The sequence below is a fragment of the Manis javanica genome, chromosome 6, assembly GCF_040802235.1.
Source record: "Manis javanica isolate MJ-LG chromosome 6, MJ_LKY, whole genome shotgun sequence".
In the NCBI taxonomy this organism is placed as follows: domain Eukaryota; kingdom Metazoa; phylum Chordata; class Mammalia; order Pholidota; family Manidae; genus Manis; species Manis javanica.
This window is the reverse complement of record NC_133161.1, coordinates 72888978-72903829: the sequence shown is the minus strand read 5'-3', so window position 1 is coordinate 72903829 and position 14852 is coordinate 72888978. Positions and strand designations below refer to the sequence as shown.

Genomic DNA, 14852 nt, shown 5'->3' with positions numbered 1-14852 from the left:
CTCCACTGCCAACACCTAGGTCTTGTTATGCAGAAATTGTTTTGGTGGTAACAGCATCACTAACTGTCCCTAAAAGCTATTTGTGGAGGGGAGCTGATGTGCAGCGTGATTGCTGCTTCTAGGGTTGAAAACCAAACCGGAGGACTACAGAGAATGATGCTGTCTCTTCATTTTTCTCCCTCCATTTTAAATTACATGACAAACTGGGCTTTGGAGAAATGCTTTGAAAAGAGCACAAGGCCAGGCATTTATTTATTTTAGGTAGAAACAGTTATCTGTTCACAGATTGAGAATAATTAGTTATGCTAGATTGATTATAGAGAATAAAATGTAGTCAAATTCATGAGGCAGGATTATTTTCCACCCAGGAGAATAATCTCCAAGCCCAAGGGAAATGCTCATATTAAAGGACTCCTTAAAAGGAATTAAGAAGATGGACAAGTGGGAGACAGTGGTGTCACAGAGATCAAGAAAGGGAGATCTGAATATAGAGGGAGAGAGATTCATGAGTGTCCTCTGGACTTACAGATTGGGAAGTGATTTGTAACCTATGTGCCTCTGGTAGTCTTATGAGTGTTCCCTGGAGACACAGAGGAAGCAGACTTCTGACTTGTGGAATAGGAAAATATAGAACCTGAAAAATGTATGTTTTACATGGTGTTTTTATTTGATTATGATGCTCCTCACTTCCAGTTATTTTCCAGGAGTAGTGGTAATATCACCCCTCTTGGCTCTTGGTCCAAACTCCTCTAGAAAATGAATTCAGGATTAAGGATTCATTAAGCATCCATAGGTTTTCTGTCACTGGAGACAACTAGTCTTGTAGTAATGATCAAATAGGTCACTTGAGCTCTAAATATTAAAATAGCAGTAATATTACAGTCTCAGAATAGAAGCCATATTATTATTTATACAGATTTTGTATTTGGCATTTTTTAAAATTAGCTGAGTCATCATTGCCTTTTCTTAGAAAGAGGTTGAAAAGGTTAATTGATCTTCTCTTCTCATAGCTTATGATGAATAGATAACTGAAAAAATAGGTCTTCTACAAAAAGAAGAAGGAAGTTCCTTCAATGGTAAGGTTTAAAATTATGTTACATAAATTTTCTACATGCCTCCCCCACCTCCACCTTCTCCTATTAAGCAGTTTTTCAGAAATATAATAAGAATTTCTGAGAAAGTAAGTGGAAATCAGATTTGTAAAATGTAAACTGAATTTCATGCCCAAAAACATGTCATAGAAGGCCACAGAAGTTGTAAATATAACAGCTCCCCAATCAGGCTGCCTTAGTTGAGATCTGGGTTTCATTACTAAGATGTCATATTGGACAACTAACTTAATGTTTGTGTGTCATAGTTTGCTCATTTGTTAATACTATCTAATAATAGTGACTAAATCATTGAGTAGTTCTGAAGACAAAATGAGATTTTACAGGTAAAATTTTTAGATTGTTCCTCATATCCAGTAGGTGTCCATTGTTACTACTGTATTCAGAGAATCTCAGTTTAATGATCATTCTGCCCATCCCCTCTCCCAGTGCTGGCACCCTCTTAACATCTCCAGCCGCTTAGTTGATGAACAGTAGGGACTGTCACCTGGATTAAAACAGCTACTAATTTGGCTCTGTGCATGCACATACGTGCAAATCACATGTGCTTTACTTAGACCAAGGTCAACACCCAGGCATGCTTTTATTGCCTCCTCCTACATACACCTACACAGAGAGGAAGTCCCTAGCCAGAGGCATGCTCCGAAATTTGATGGCTCCTGAAGCAGTCGGTGCAGGGAGAGAGGGCAAGGAGGCAGGCACCTTCCAGAAGCCTACAGGCCCCCTATACACTAGAATGATTTCCAGGGAAGAGAGAGTACATATCATTTTTAAAAGAGCAGTGATACTAGGATGATTTTATACCATCCAAATTGGGCACATTTTGAGAATGAAAAGGGGTACTCAATAATTAGGCAGGGAGAAAGGTGTAAGCCAGGACTACCTTGAGCAAGTGAGACTGCGTAGTTATGTTAGTTAACACCCACCATTGTGAAGGAAAGGTGCACATTTATTTGTTGCTGGAGGGATTGGGGATCTATACAAACTTGTTAGCAGACAATATGATAGTATCTATTACAATTTTAATTTTTTTGGTACTTTTTCACTTAAGGTGATTCTGTTATTTTTTTTCCCCCTGTATAGGAACACTTTTTGAGTCACTAAAATTATATGTATTAGTTGAATTATACAAAATTTCTGTATCTGTCCATTTGTAACATACTAAAAGGGCAATTTCATATGGCTCAAACTAATAAAATGATCAGACATTGAGCTAGGTTTTGTGGAGACTAAAGCTTAGGGAATTTTTCAGACTTGCTTAAAAAAATGTTTTTATTTTTTCTTTGTGAATTTTACAAAAATATATGATAACATATATTCCCAGGGCCTTAACATGGCTCGGAGAAATGAGAGCTTCTAAAGCTTAAGCTATACCACACACATATATTCTATTAAATATTTTTAAAATGAGAACATGTATTTTTTACTACACTTGAATAAGAATGGAACTGTCATTACTATATTTGGGGATATAAATTAGTACAATAGAAGTCTAAAAATCAGTTTGCTAATATGAATCTAATATGAATCAACTTTTCACTCATCCCAATAATGTCACTTTTGGGAATTTAGCCTATAAAAATAATATGAAATTGTTTAATTTTTTTAATATGTAGCTTTTGGCTTAGAATTAGTCACTATATGTGGTGTGAGATTCAACTCCAATTTTATCTTTTTCCAAATGATTATCCAGTTGTCTCAATATTATTTAACTTAAAGGTTCATCTTTACACCAGGGAGATGAGATGGAATCTTTATCATAGATTAAATTTCCAAACACAGTTGAGTACATTTTTGTATGTTTTGTACATTTTTAATATTCTGCCTTTGGTTTGTTTGGCTAATCATTCCCTAATGCTATAATTGTTTAATTACAGAGGATATATAAATTATTTTCTATATAATGGTGGAAATGGTACTAAATGCCTCATCACTTTACATTACCCTGTTTTCATTTTTTCTTTATTTTAAGTTCAAGGAGAATAGATGAGTTGTTTATTCTAACTTGTACCAATTCTAGAAATTACAGAAAATTAAACATTTGGTCTCTGGAAAAGACAGTCTTTCTAAAACTTCAGAGGTACTGCATACAAAATAATTTGTGAATTTACAAGGATTTCCTCTTGATTTGCTTCAACTTGGTTTCACTCTCTTCCCGGTGTTTCCCTCCCCTCTCCTCCCTACCTTCCTCTTTCTGATCTCTTTGCCTCTTTCTTCCACCTTCTCTTCCTCCCTCCCTCATTCTTCTTTCTTTCCATTTTCCTTTCTTCCTCTGTCCCTCCTTCCCTCCTTTCCTTCCTTCCTGTCTTTCAGAAGAAGAGTTACCAAAGAAAAACTTGATGATATTAGGATTTTTTAAAAATGTCTTCTCATGCAGACTTGTTCAACTTTTGTACCAAGGTATTTCATTTTGAATCAAAATGACACAGTGGGGAAAAATGTTATTGCAGAAGATCTTTCACTATGCAGTTGACCATATAATAATCATATAAAGACTTTTAAATACATAATACAAAGGACAACTTTTAATACTTTTCAGTTGGATAGTCTGTTAAAACGGTGAAACATTTAAACAGTTAGTCCTGATATTCCAGACCAAACCTGTCTTATATGAAGCAGTATTTTGAACTCCTAAAATATTAGCACAAATTACAGAATGAGTTATGGATTCTTTTTCATATCCAATTAGTAAACTTAAAGAAAGGTTGTGCAATATATTGAGAGAAAAGGAATTGACCCAGAATTGTTGGGAAACAGGACTGAGGGGAGAGAGAAATAAAGATTTAGAAAGACTGGAAGGGATTGGGGAAGCTTTTGCTTGTGTGAACAGAGGGGAGAAAAGATAGCTGAAGAGAGCAGCTGCCTTAAATTGGGTTCCCTGGGAAATGGGCTCCAAGGCAGAGATTCGCCTGCAGGAGTTTATTGGGGAATGCTGTTAGGAGGAACTTGTAAGAGAGAGAAGCAGATCCGGGCAGGGGGGGAATAGGTGAATTGTCATAGTAGTAGGAGAGGCTTCAGTCAGTCTCACAAGGAGCTCTGGAACCTGAATGGCTTCCCTAATTGAGGCAAAGGGGCCCAGACCCCCAGTCAGCCATCATTAGATGTGGGATTCTTTTTAAAAGGAGGCTTAAGTTTGAGTGAGGCAGACAATTGCCCTTCCTTTGGCTGAGGGGAACTCCCAAAGAGAGCCTGACAGGTGGAGGAATGAGTGCCTTGTTCCTGAAAGGGCAGTGGGGCAATACACCGTAGCATCTACCACCTCAACTGGAAGGAATATTGAGAATAGCCATGCTGGGAAGATAGGATTTGAAATGTTCTACTACTTGTTAAGAGCACACTCACACCCCATTGCTTTAGCATTTTCTTTATAGCCTAAGTACATATTTAAATTTCTTTCAATTATATCTTGGTATTGTTATTATTGATTGATTGATTGATTGATTGATTGACCCAGTGCTAAGATTGGGCCACATGTGACCGGCATTATTTTCAAGTTAAATAAATTTTGGAATGGAATTAATTGTGATGGTAATTGAGAAGGGAAAGATGTAAACAGAAAATGGTAGTTTTATTAAAAAAAGAAGGTAACAGAAAAATGGGATGTCTTGGAGAAGTAGAAAAAAGCAGGTCAATGGAACAGAGAGCTGGGAAGTAGAAGGTTGTGGCAGAGAGTGTAATTTCCTCCTAGAACACTAAGAGATGGAACAGTGTAGATCCAGAGATTGGCAAACTTTCTGTATAAAAGGCCAAATAGTAAATATTTTAGGCTTTAAGGGCCTTATGATCTAGTCAGCTTTGCTCCTGTTGTGCAAAATCTGCCATGGACAATATATAAATGAATGTAGGTGACTGTATACCAATAAAATTTTATTTATAAAAACATACAGAGGGCTAGATTTGGTCTATCAGCCATAGTTTGTGGATCCCTTGCTTAGATGATTAAAAAGACCACTGAATGGCTAACTCATGTTCACTTAACCTGTTACACTGCCTTGTAACACATTTTTTAAGAATATCAAATAAAGTAGCCAAAGGGAGATTACAAAAGGAAAGCTAGAATGAAGTAGACATTATGTTACACATAATCCCAGCACTTTGGTCACATAGTTGATCATGTATGCACAGCCTTTCATTTCATGATTTACTAATTTTTTCATGCCTCACATTTATATTCTTAATGCAGAAATACTCAGTTTTTTGAGATAAAAGCAGCAATCCAATATGCCACCCTGATAAATCTAATGTTTTTTGACAAACACATCATCAGGAGCAGCTAATCTCATGATAAGAAATGAAAGAGTAACCCAAAAGGAATAGAGTAGACTTCTGAAATACACATGTGACAGAGAAAGGGGTCTCTCCACTTAACCTGTGTGGTTCTTTACAAATTCCCTCTGTACTGCATTATGCAGCTCTCCACTAAAAATACATTTGATACTTTTCCTGAGTTTCGAAATCTACATGACAATTTCTAAACTCATTTGAAAAGCATGTTCAATGCCTTTTTGGAATAAGGCAGTATTTTCCATATCCAAGTTGCTACCCAGCCAAATCACAACCAGGGAATGTTATTAAGGAAAGCCTTTTCTGGACTGTCAGTGAAATGAGATGGCCCTAACTATCATGATTGTACAACCAATAGAAATTTACTCCAAATTTCACTTACTATTTAAAATTTGGGTGCCCAAATAATTAAAAATCAAGAGTTAAGAGAAGCCTTTATGTCTCTTAGCTTTATGTCTCTTGTGTCTCTTATGCTATTGAATTATTTATTAAGCAAATACATAGAGTCTAGTCAGCAAACTGTGACTGAAAATCATGGAGAAATACTTAACCTGCTGTTTCCTTCTGGTAGAGAAGAGACACAGTTAAAAGGCTGAGAATAGGTGGCCGAATGACAATGATGTCATTGACCCAGATGGTCTTTGCCTGGAATGGTGGTTTCTGGTTGGCTGTAAGAAAATGCCTTTTCCTCAATTCACTCACCAGCTTTTATCTCTCCACTAAAACGGTGATTACACATTTATAATGCATTGCAAGTGTGTCTCATTTTCCTCAGAATCCTCTGGGAGCTCTGGAAACTAGTACTTTGACAATGAGGGTACTCTTTTGGAGTTCTTTGCATGGGAAGATTTTAGCTCTATTAATATTTTTCTGCTTTCACTTGCATATTTTTCCTCCTTCAAAACCAATAGGAATTTTCCAATCAAATGGTAACATTGAATAATGACATGCAAGCGATATAACTTTAATATCTAGATTTTAAGTGTCTTTTAATTACCTTGGTAGTTATATATGTTATGCACTACTTTCCAGTAAAATTACAACCCTCCCACAATTCTTCCCTTTTCAAAATTATATTCTTATATATTTTTTAAATCTAATGGTTAATTCTGATCCTCCATCTTTCATTTTTCCCCTCTCCTCTCTGCTTGGCATTTAGTTCAAGATTCGTTTTCGTATTCATATCAATGACTACTTGTTTCTTTAGGTTTAGTAGTTTGACCTTCAAAACAACCTGAATGCAAGAAAAGTACAGGCAAAACCTAATGGTCTGGTGAAAGTAGTAATGATAAGTATTAAAAATGGATCCTTCAACATACTCCTGACTAATGTTGTTTATATAAGCAATCATTTTATATCAGTAAGTTTTATCTTTCTGATATTAAGATTATTTGTATGTAAAACTCCACCAAATTCTTGGGAGAAAAAGCATTTTTTTTGCCAATTTATTTATAATAAGCAGGATTAAGTAGTCGGTATGTAAAGACAAAAGTTGATAGAATGTAATGCAGAATAACATTTTTATATAAGTATACAGTGATGGTTACTGTCAAAGGGATATCTAAATGAAACAGATCTACAGAAATAAGACCCTGGGAATAATAAAGTAATAATGATATTTGTTAATCATGATAGTAGTGGAGACAATTTTTTTTTTTCAAGGGACTCCTAAGATGTGACAAGAGCTTTTTGGGGGGAGTGTTGGGGAAGCTCTGCAGTTAGTTTTAAAGGTTGCATCTGGAATTTACTGGCCATGAAATCAAAGGTAAATTGTTCAACATCTCTGAGCCTTGATTTCCTCTTGCAAATTATAGGAATAATGGTAACCACCTTACAAGGAAGCTTAGGAGTCATGTAGGAAAAGCTCCTAGAATATAACACACAATCAGGAAATAGTAGCTTCTGAGCAGGGTGGGTAGCCAGGCAAGATAATTATCATGAAGCAGGAAAAGTCCAGACCTTGAACCAGCAAGATCCTGGGTTCTAATCTGTCAACCACTTTTTAGCTGTTTAATGCTAAACAAGTTAAATGCTAAGTCTCCCTGTATGAAAGGGAAATAATACTACTATAGAAGTGGCATGGGAATTGAATTTAAATATTGTGTGTAAAACACTTTTTATAGTACCTAGCACATAGTAGAGACTCCATAAATGATTCTATTATTGCCTATTATGATCCTATTATGACTGTAGGTCTGTATGCATTGTGGTATCATATAGAGGAAACTTAGAGGGTACCTTAAGACACTTAAAAATCTTTCAAGAAAGGTAAGGCCTTGAGATAAGTATAAGTTAAGATAGTACAAAATGTGCTATAGTAAATTCGATAATAGGGATCCCTATGAGCTCAAGAATTAAATTAAAGTCTAGAAAGCTCATAGTCATAGGGAACAACTAAGACATAACAGAGGCAATCATGGCAACTCAACTGAGTTTGAGGAATGGGCAGGCTATCCACAGGCAGAGACTGGAGCTGCTAGGGGAGGGAATTCTTGGGAGAAGCAGCAGAATGAGCAGTGAAGGCATGAAGGTAAAAAGGCACAGATAGTATATAAGTAAAATAGTAAATAAATCCCACTATTTAGTTAAAGTATAAGAACAGGGAAAGTATGGGATTAACAGCTGACATTTATTGGATACTTATTGCATGCCTTGGCCCTATTCTAAGGACTTTACATGTATTAATTCATTGAATCCTCCTAACAACCCCAGGAGGTAAGTCTTAGTATTAGCCCCACTTTATAAGGAAGGAAACAGAGCCCTTACATTGCCTATATGTGACACAGAAAGTGGTGCCATCTGCTCTAGGCCTGTAGCAGTCCTGTGCTGAGACACAGCTTGATGGTGATACTTGGGCTACACTTCTACCCCCATGTGCCCCCCCACCCCTTAGCCACATGCCTCACTCCGGACCCCTCAGTGTGTGCAGCAGGCTTGCTTGATGTCACAAAGCTGGGTTATCTAGCTCCAGTATCTGAGCCTTTAATCACCATCCCATATAACTAGAAAGGCACCTGGTCTTTATCTGTTGAGAACCTTGAAATCCACACTTAACGAATTTGAGCTTTACTTTAAAGGTAATGGGAGGCACTGACATTATTTTGAAGGAATGTAGAGGCATTTTTCAGCAGTGGTGGGCAATAACATAATCATGTTTGTAAGGAAACATACCTCCTTGATAGTTTACTAGGGGTAACAGGGGGATGGTTTGGGTGGATGGTGAAGAGAGAGGAGATTCAGGGAAGAAGACCAATTGGGAAGAGAGTACCAGGCATTAATTGGGGTGAAAGCCCAAAGGAGAGCAGTGGGACTAGAAATTGGGAGGGGACAGACTTGAATGACATTTCCAATTAGAATAGGCAAGTGCTAGTGATTATTTAGAAGTAGAGAGTGAAAGGAAGAGTGGAAGGACACCGCAAGGTTTCCAGTTTGGGTGATTGGAAGATAATGATGCCATTAAGATAAAGAAGGAAACCAGGATGAAGGGCAAGGAAGTTTTGGTGAGAAGGATAAAGTTTTCATATTGAATTTGTGGTAATAGCAGGACATGCATGTGGAAATTTCAGCCAAGCATTGCCTTTGTGGGTCTGGAATGGGGGAAATCTGAGCTGAGACCTAAATGAGGCATGAGTCCTCGTGAAGCCTGGGTGTGGGTGAGTGATTGTGGAGCATGTCAAGAGAGGAACAGAGGGCCAGGATGCATCCTTCAGGATGGCCTTAATCTGGATGTGGGAAGGAGTTATGGTGTGCCCAGAAAACATGGACGGACTCACAGAGTAAGTGAGCCAGGATACAGCTGTGCTGAGGTGCAGGATTAGAGTGGTCCGGAGCACCGAATACAGGGCACAGGCAAAAACTGCCCATATGCACAGTCTATTCCGTAAGTGGCAGTAATACTTTTAAACTATTAGGATGTTTCAGGATACTAAGGAGCACTTTGCTAAATATTAGGTACTATAGTAGCTGAAAATAGATTGTAGCTTTCCAAAGTGCTTTGAATTGCAGGGTACATTTTCTATCCTACTGGAAGGGTCATGCACACTAAATGTTTCATCTTGCCAGATAGAGGTTGCCTGAAGCATCATGTAGAGAAGGAATCTGAGCAATGCCCAAGCTCAGCAGGAAAGAGCACTGGGATCTATTAGCAATATCTACCCTCTATAGAGGGGGTGGAGAATTCTGCATCTAAGTTGGTCTTCCCTCGGTTAGATGCTTTCTAAGGTATTGTTAAAGTTCTCAATTTCTATGATTATCAAAGCCTAGTTTATTGTTTATCGTACATATAAACTAAAAAAAAAAAAGAGGCAAGTGACTCCTCATGATTTTGTAGCACAGTTTTTCAGTGCCAGGACTTGTAAAATGAAGCTGAAGATCAGGCTCTCTAGAGTGAATGAATGAAAAAAAATTGTGTACACTCAATAGGATGACTAAAGGAGAATCACCACACACCTTCAATACAAGCATTAGGGGCATGGGGTATGTATGCATGCTGCACACGTGCAGTTATTTGGGACTTCAGTTAAATGGCCTAATGGGAGTATAGTGAGAATATGTTATTTTTTACTGAAAGAGGGAAAAAGAGTTATTTGAGCTTTGAGTATAAAAAGCCACAGGCAGGGAACATAAAAAGCAAATGCTGTGTGGGATTACTCACTGAGGAGAATTCATGGGAACCATATTACTAAAGCGTTAGATGAGACTCTTCACTGTTCTATGTAAATAACTGTTGCAGAGAAGCTTTTATTTTTATAAGTACTCAGTATCATAGAAATTTACTGTTCTTAGTCTTGAAAAGTTGTGCATGAACACTTTGGGAAAATACCATCATAATTTAAATACATAGTGGAATTAATTTTAAAATAATGTTGCACTCAATAATTCTCAATCACAATATAGGTTGGTTATGGGGACAGTAGTACAGCACGGAGAATGCAATTAATGACTCTGTAACATCTTACTACGTTGATGGACAGTGACCACACTGGAAGCGGTGAGAACTTCTTAATATGGGTAAATGTTGAACCGCTGTGTTGTGCATTTGAAACCAATATAAGATTGTATATCAATGATACTTTAATAAAAAAATAATAATGTTGCATTGCAGAATTCTAGAGCTATGTTCCTTTATGTTTCTTCTAACACATTTACTATACTGTAAGACTACACCTATCACTTTATCTCTGTCAGAACCACTTGAGGGTAAGGGCAGTATTTTATCACTGTACCACTGACATCACCGTGTGTATTGCCAAGCCTCTCTCTTGTCTTCTCTGATTTTTCTTCTTGTCCACTGACATTTTCAACAGTCAACTTTCATAACCCCACTGATTAAAGTATAAGACATGGTGCCTGCTGTCAAAAAATTTAAAATCCAATTGTTGAGACAATAGCCACCAGAAATAATGAACAGGGGAGGCTACTACTAACTTAGGTTACTAATAACTAATAACTTAGAGTCCATAGTAATTACTATTTTAAAACCTTGATTGCATTCTCATTCCTTTTTGGCCACAGATAAATTCTTAGTGATATAGGCAAGGACTTTCACTATTTAGGCTCAAGAGATGGGACAGCATATAGTAACTCTTTCCTGTGTACACTTAGTATCTCCTTTCCTTGTATCTTTGTTCTCACTCTTTTCTTTCTGCTAAGGGCATCTTGCACCAATTCCTGGAACTCCTTTGTCCAAACTTCATTGTTATTCAAATCTCATCTAAATGCCACCTTCACACATGTTTTCCAGGTCCCCTGTAAGCAGATGTTGTCTCTGTCCTTTGAATTTCTAGCTCACTTTCCTTTCTTCTCTCTCCTGGTCCTTTTCTTAAGGTTGAAATTGTGTGTGTTCAATAGAGTGCAGACTCTCAGCTCTCTTACTGGTTGTGATATCTTAAAGACATTATTAACCTATGTCTCAGTTTCCTCATCTTTAAAAGAGGAATGAAAATAGTTGCTTGTTTACATAGTTGTGGTGATACCATGAGATAACTTATGTCAAGTACTTCTAACAGTGCTTAGCAGATAATAAACGCCCAGTAAATAATAACTATTGTGGCAGCTCCTTACATACAGTTCCTGGCATATAGTAGGTGTATATGTTGATTTGAATAATAATGATAAAATTGAGTAAATATTGAGTGCATTTCTGATTTTTAACAAAGGGAGTTAGAAAAAGATACATCAGGGTAGGATGGATATGATTGAGTAGAAATTCATTGCATTTTTGCTTTCTACCAGGCATTGCAGAGTCAATGTGAGCAAGACAGACAATGTTGGGGTAAAGAGGGGGAGATGCTGGTCAAACGGTATAGACTTCCAGTTAAAAGATGAATTAAGTTCTGAGGCTCTAATGTATAACATGGTGATTATAGCTAATAATACTGTATCATATACTGGAAAGTTGCTAAGAGAGTAGATCTTAAATGTTCTTACCACAAAAATGAAATGGTAATTATGTGATGATAAGTAATGCTTTGGTGTTAATCATTTTGCAATATATAAATGTATCAAATCAGCACATTATATACCTTAAACTTAAACAATGTTATGTCAATTATATCTTTATTATATAGAACTGGGGGATAAAAAGACCACACACACACACACAAAAGACAGTGGCTCTAGTGTAGAAACCAAAAAAGTGAGGAACAAAGGAAAATAATAACAATTGTGACCCTGTTGGGAGGAAAAGAAGGAACTGAAATTGGGGGAAGTAAAGGTAGGGAACCTACTTGAGATAAATAGGAAAGGCCTCGCTCAGAGAGTAGAATTTAAGCAAAGATCCAAACATGACCAGGAGTCGGCCAGGAGCAGAGTGGAGGGAAGGAACATACCAGGTGGAGGCTCTGAGGTGAGACAGAGCTCAGACTGTTGGAAAAACTGAAGTTCAGTGTGGCTCGAGTGAGCAAGGGGTTGCACCGGAGACATAGGCGGGGGTCTGATTATGTGTGGATGTATATATAGGTCAGTAGGAGTTGGATTGCACTAGACTTGACTGAGAGGTTGTGATATTCAGCTGGGCTTAAGACTATGTAAAGTGTAGAGAAATATTTGGAAGTAGGCCTTTGAGATGGAAGAGCAAAGCCATGGGGTTGTGACTGAGAAGGTGTCAGAGGAGACAAGAAATAGTCTGTGAAATGAAGTTACTCTGGGGCTTATGAGAAATGATTCTCTTTAGGGAGGATATCTTTCTCAGAACAGCTGCTGCCTTACAGGAGCAGACTTTGGCAGGAATTTTTCTCAAAGCAGATGAAAAGCTGAGCTGATGTGGTAACCTTTTGGAATAGATGGTTTCTTTGCTGCCAAGTTGAACCTTTTCCGAGAATATTTGTGCTGAGTGAGCCCTCTGACCTTAGTGCTGGGTGGGTAAATGCTATCCTTCAACATTCAACTCTTTTCCTTTCATGTCACCACCAAAAGGAAGTAAACCATTTATGTTTGGGTAATTGAAGAAGCTTTTCATTTCCAGTTTACCCCAGTGTGTGTGACTAATTGGAGTTGATAATCATTATTAACCATGTACAGCTTTTCAAGAGATGGGCCATGTGTCGGAAAACATTACATTTCTGTAAAATTGGGTGTAAGGGCCTTGAACTTAATCTTTCTGGGCTAAACGTGAAACCTGAGAGTTAACATTGTATTACATTTTCAGTAATGACTGTGTCCTTTCAGGTTAACTTCAGGATTTTAATCATCCTTACATTCTCTTTGAGTATGGTTGAACTTGAAAATTCCCTTAAATTAAAATTTTAAATGCTATTGAACTTTCTTGTAATGTATTTCACGACTTTTACATTATGACTTGTGCAGTAAGTTGAGAGCTTACGGGTTGGAAAAACTCTTAAAACAAGATTTTATGTTTAGCTTAAGCATTTTTTTAAAACTTTAAGATAATCTTTCTAGCTAGTTTTACAGTCTTAATATTCTTCCCTTTGAACATAAAATGGAATAAATAAATATAGAATGTTCAAGCATCTGACATGTAAACTTATATATGACATAAGAACTGTAGCCACACTCTATGATTATATCTGACATGGCTGTTTTCTCATCATTGTTACCATACAATAAATAAATACTCTAATTCTAATTTTGTTTACATTTATTACCAAAAAAATGCTCCACTATTCAAAACCTTCCCTATAATGGTAAATTTGAGGTAATGATTGATATTAGAATTTGTCTTGATTAAATTTTGAGTGGATCAATGATGATATATTTTTAATGCTGTAGATACTTTCAAGTAAAAGGTGAAGACTCAACAATTTAAGAAAAATGCTAGAAGATTTTTTATAGAACAAATTATGCCAGGCTTGTTTTAAAACTAAATAGTTTCTTCATTAAAATTCAGTAATGCATTCTTTAATAAGTGTGTCTCATCAAGTTTTTTACCTGTTAGGTAAGTTTTTTTCTACCCATTAGGCAAAATGTAGAAAAAGAAGACATAAACTTAAATTTGATATTCTTGCTACTTGCAGTACTTTAATATAAAACAAATAGGGCTTCAGTTTAACTTGGGGTGAAGCATATGATACCAAAAACTATGAAGAAAATGATCCATTGTCATAATGGAGTGAATAAAGCTTGATTCTATATATATTTAGAAGTTTTTCCCCAAGGTATCCAGACTGGAATTACTTGAGCTAGGAAATACAAAATTTGTCTAAACTGAGGTGGCTATAATCCAGCAAGACAGATCTTGCACTGGATCAAAAGTTGATTTCTATGCTAGGCAGAAAATTTGACTTTGATTAAAGAACTGAGATAGCCATGCAGAAAAACTAATCTCTTTTGTTCCACCAGAATCCAAGAACTTCCTCTGTCTTTTCCCCCATGAAGTAATAGGCCATCTAATCAACTGAGGCTCTGTCCTGTCTGTCTCAAGTTGTTTCTTTCCACTTTAGTTCATTTCCTGGAGTTTGTCCTTACTTTATGCCCCTCTCCCCAGCTTTCCTGAAGTATAATCAACAAATACGATTGCATATATTTAAAATGTACACATGATGATTTGATATACATATACATTGTGAAATGATTACCACAATCAGGCTAATTAATGCATCCATTATCCCACATAGTTACTTTTGTGTGTGTGTATGTGGTGAGAATACCTAAGACTACTCTCTTAGCAAATTTGAAGTATAAAATATGGTATTACAAACTATAGACACCATGCTCTACTATTTCCTCAGAATTTATTCATCTTATGTCTGAAGACTCTGATCAGCATCTCCCCATTTCACTCACCAAACCTCTGGTAACCACAATCTACTCTCTTTTTCTGAGTTTGGCTTTTTTTTTAGATTCCACATATAAATGAGATAAATAAAGTTTTTGTTTTTCTCTCTCTGGCTTATTTCACTTACCATAATATCCTCCAGATTCATCTATTTTGTCACAAATGGCTGGATTTCCTTTTTTCTCATAGCTGAATAATACTACATTGTTATATATACACCTTAG

General features: G+C 36.7%; 1 protein-coding gene across 2 annotated transcripts in view; it reads left to right on the top strand.

The window, feature by feature from the left end:
• Positions 1-14852, top strand: part of CDK14 (cyclin dependent kinase 14) — an 835688-nt gene that overhangs the window by 73075 nt on the left and 747761 nt on the right. The window lies entirely within an intron of this gene.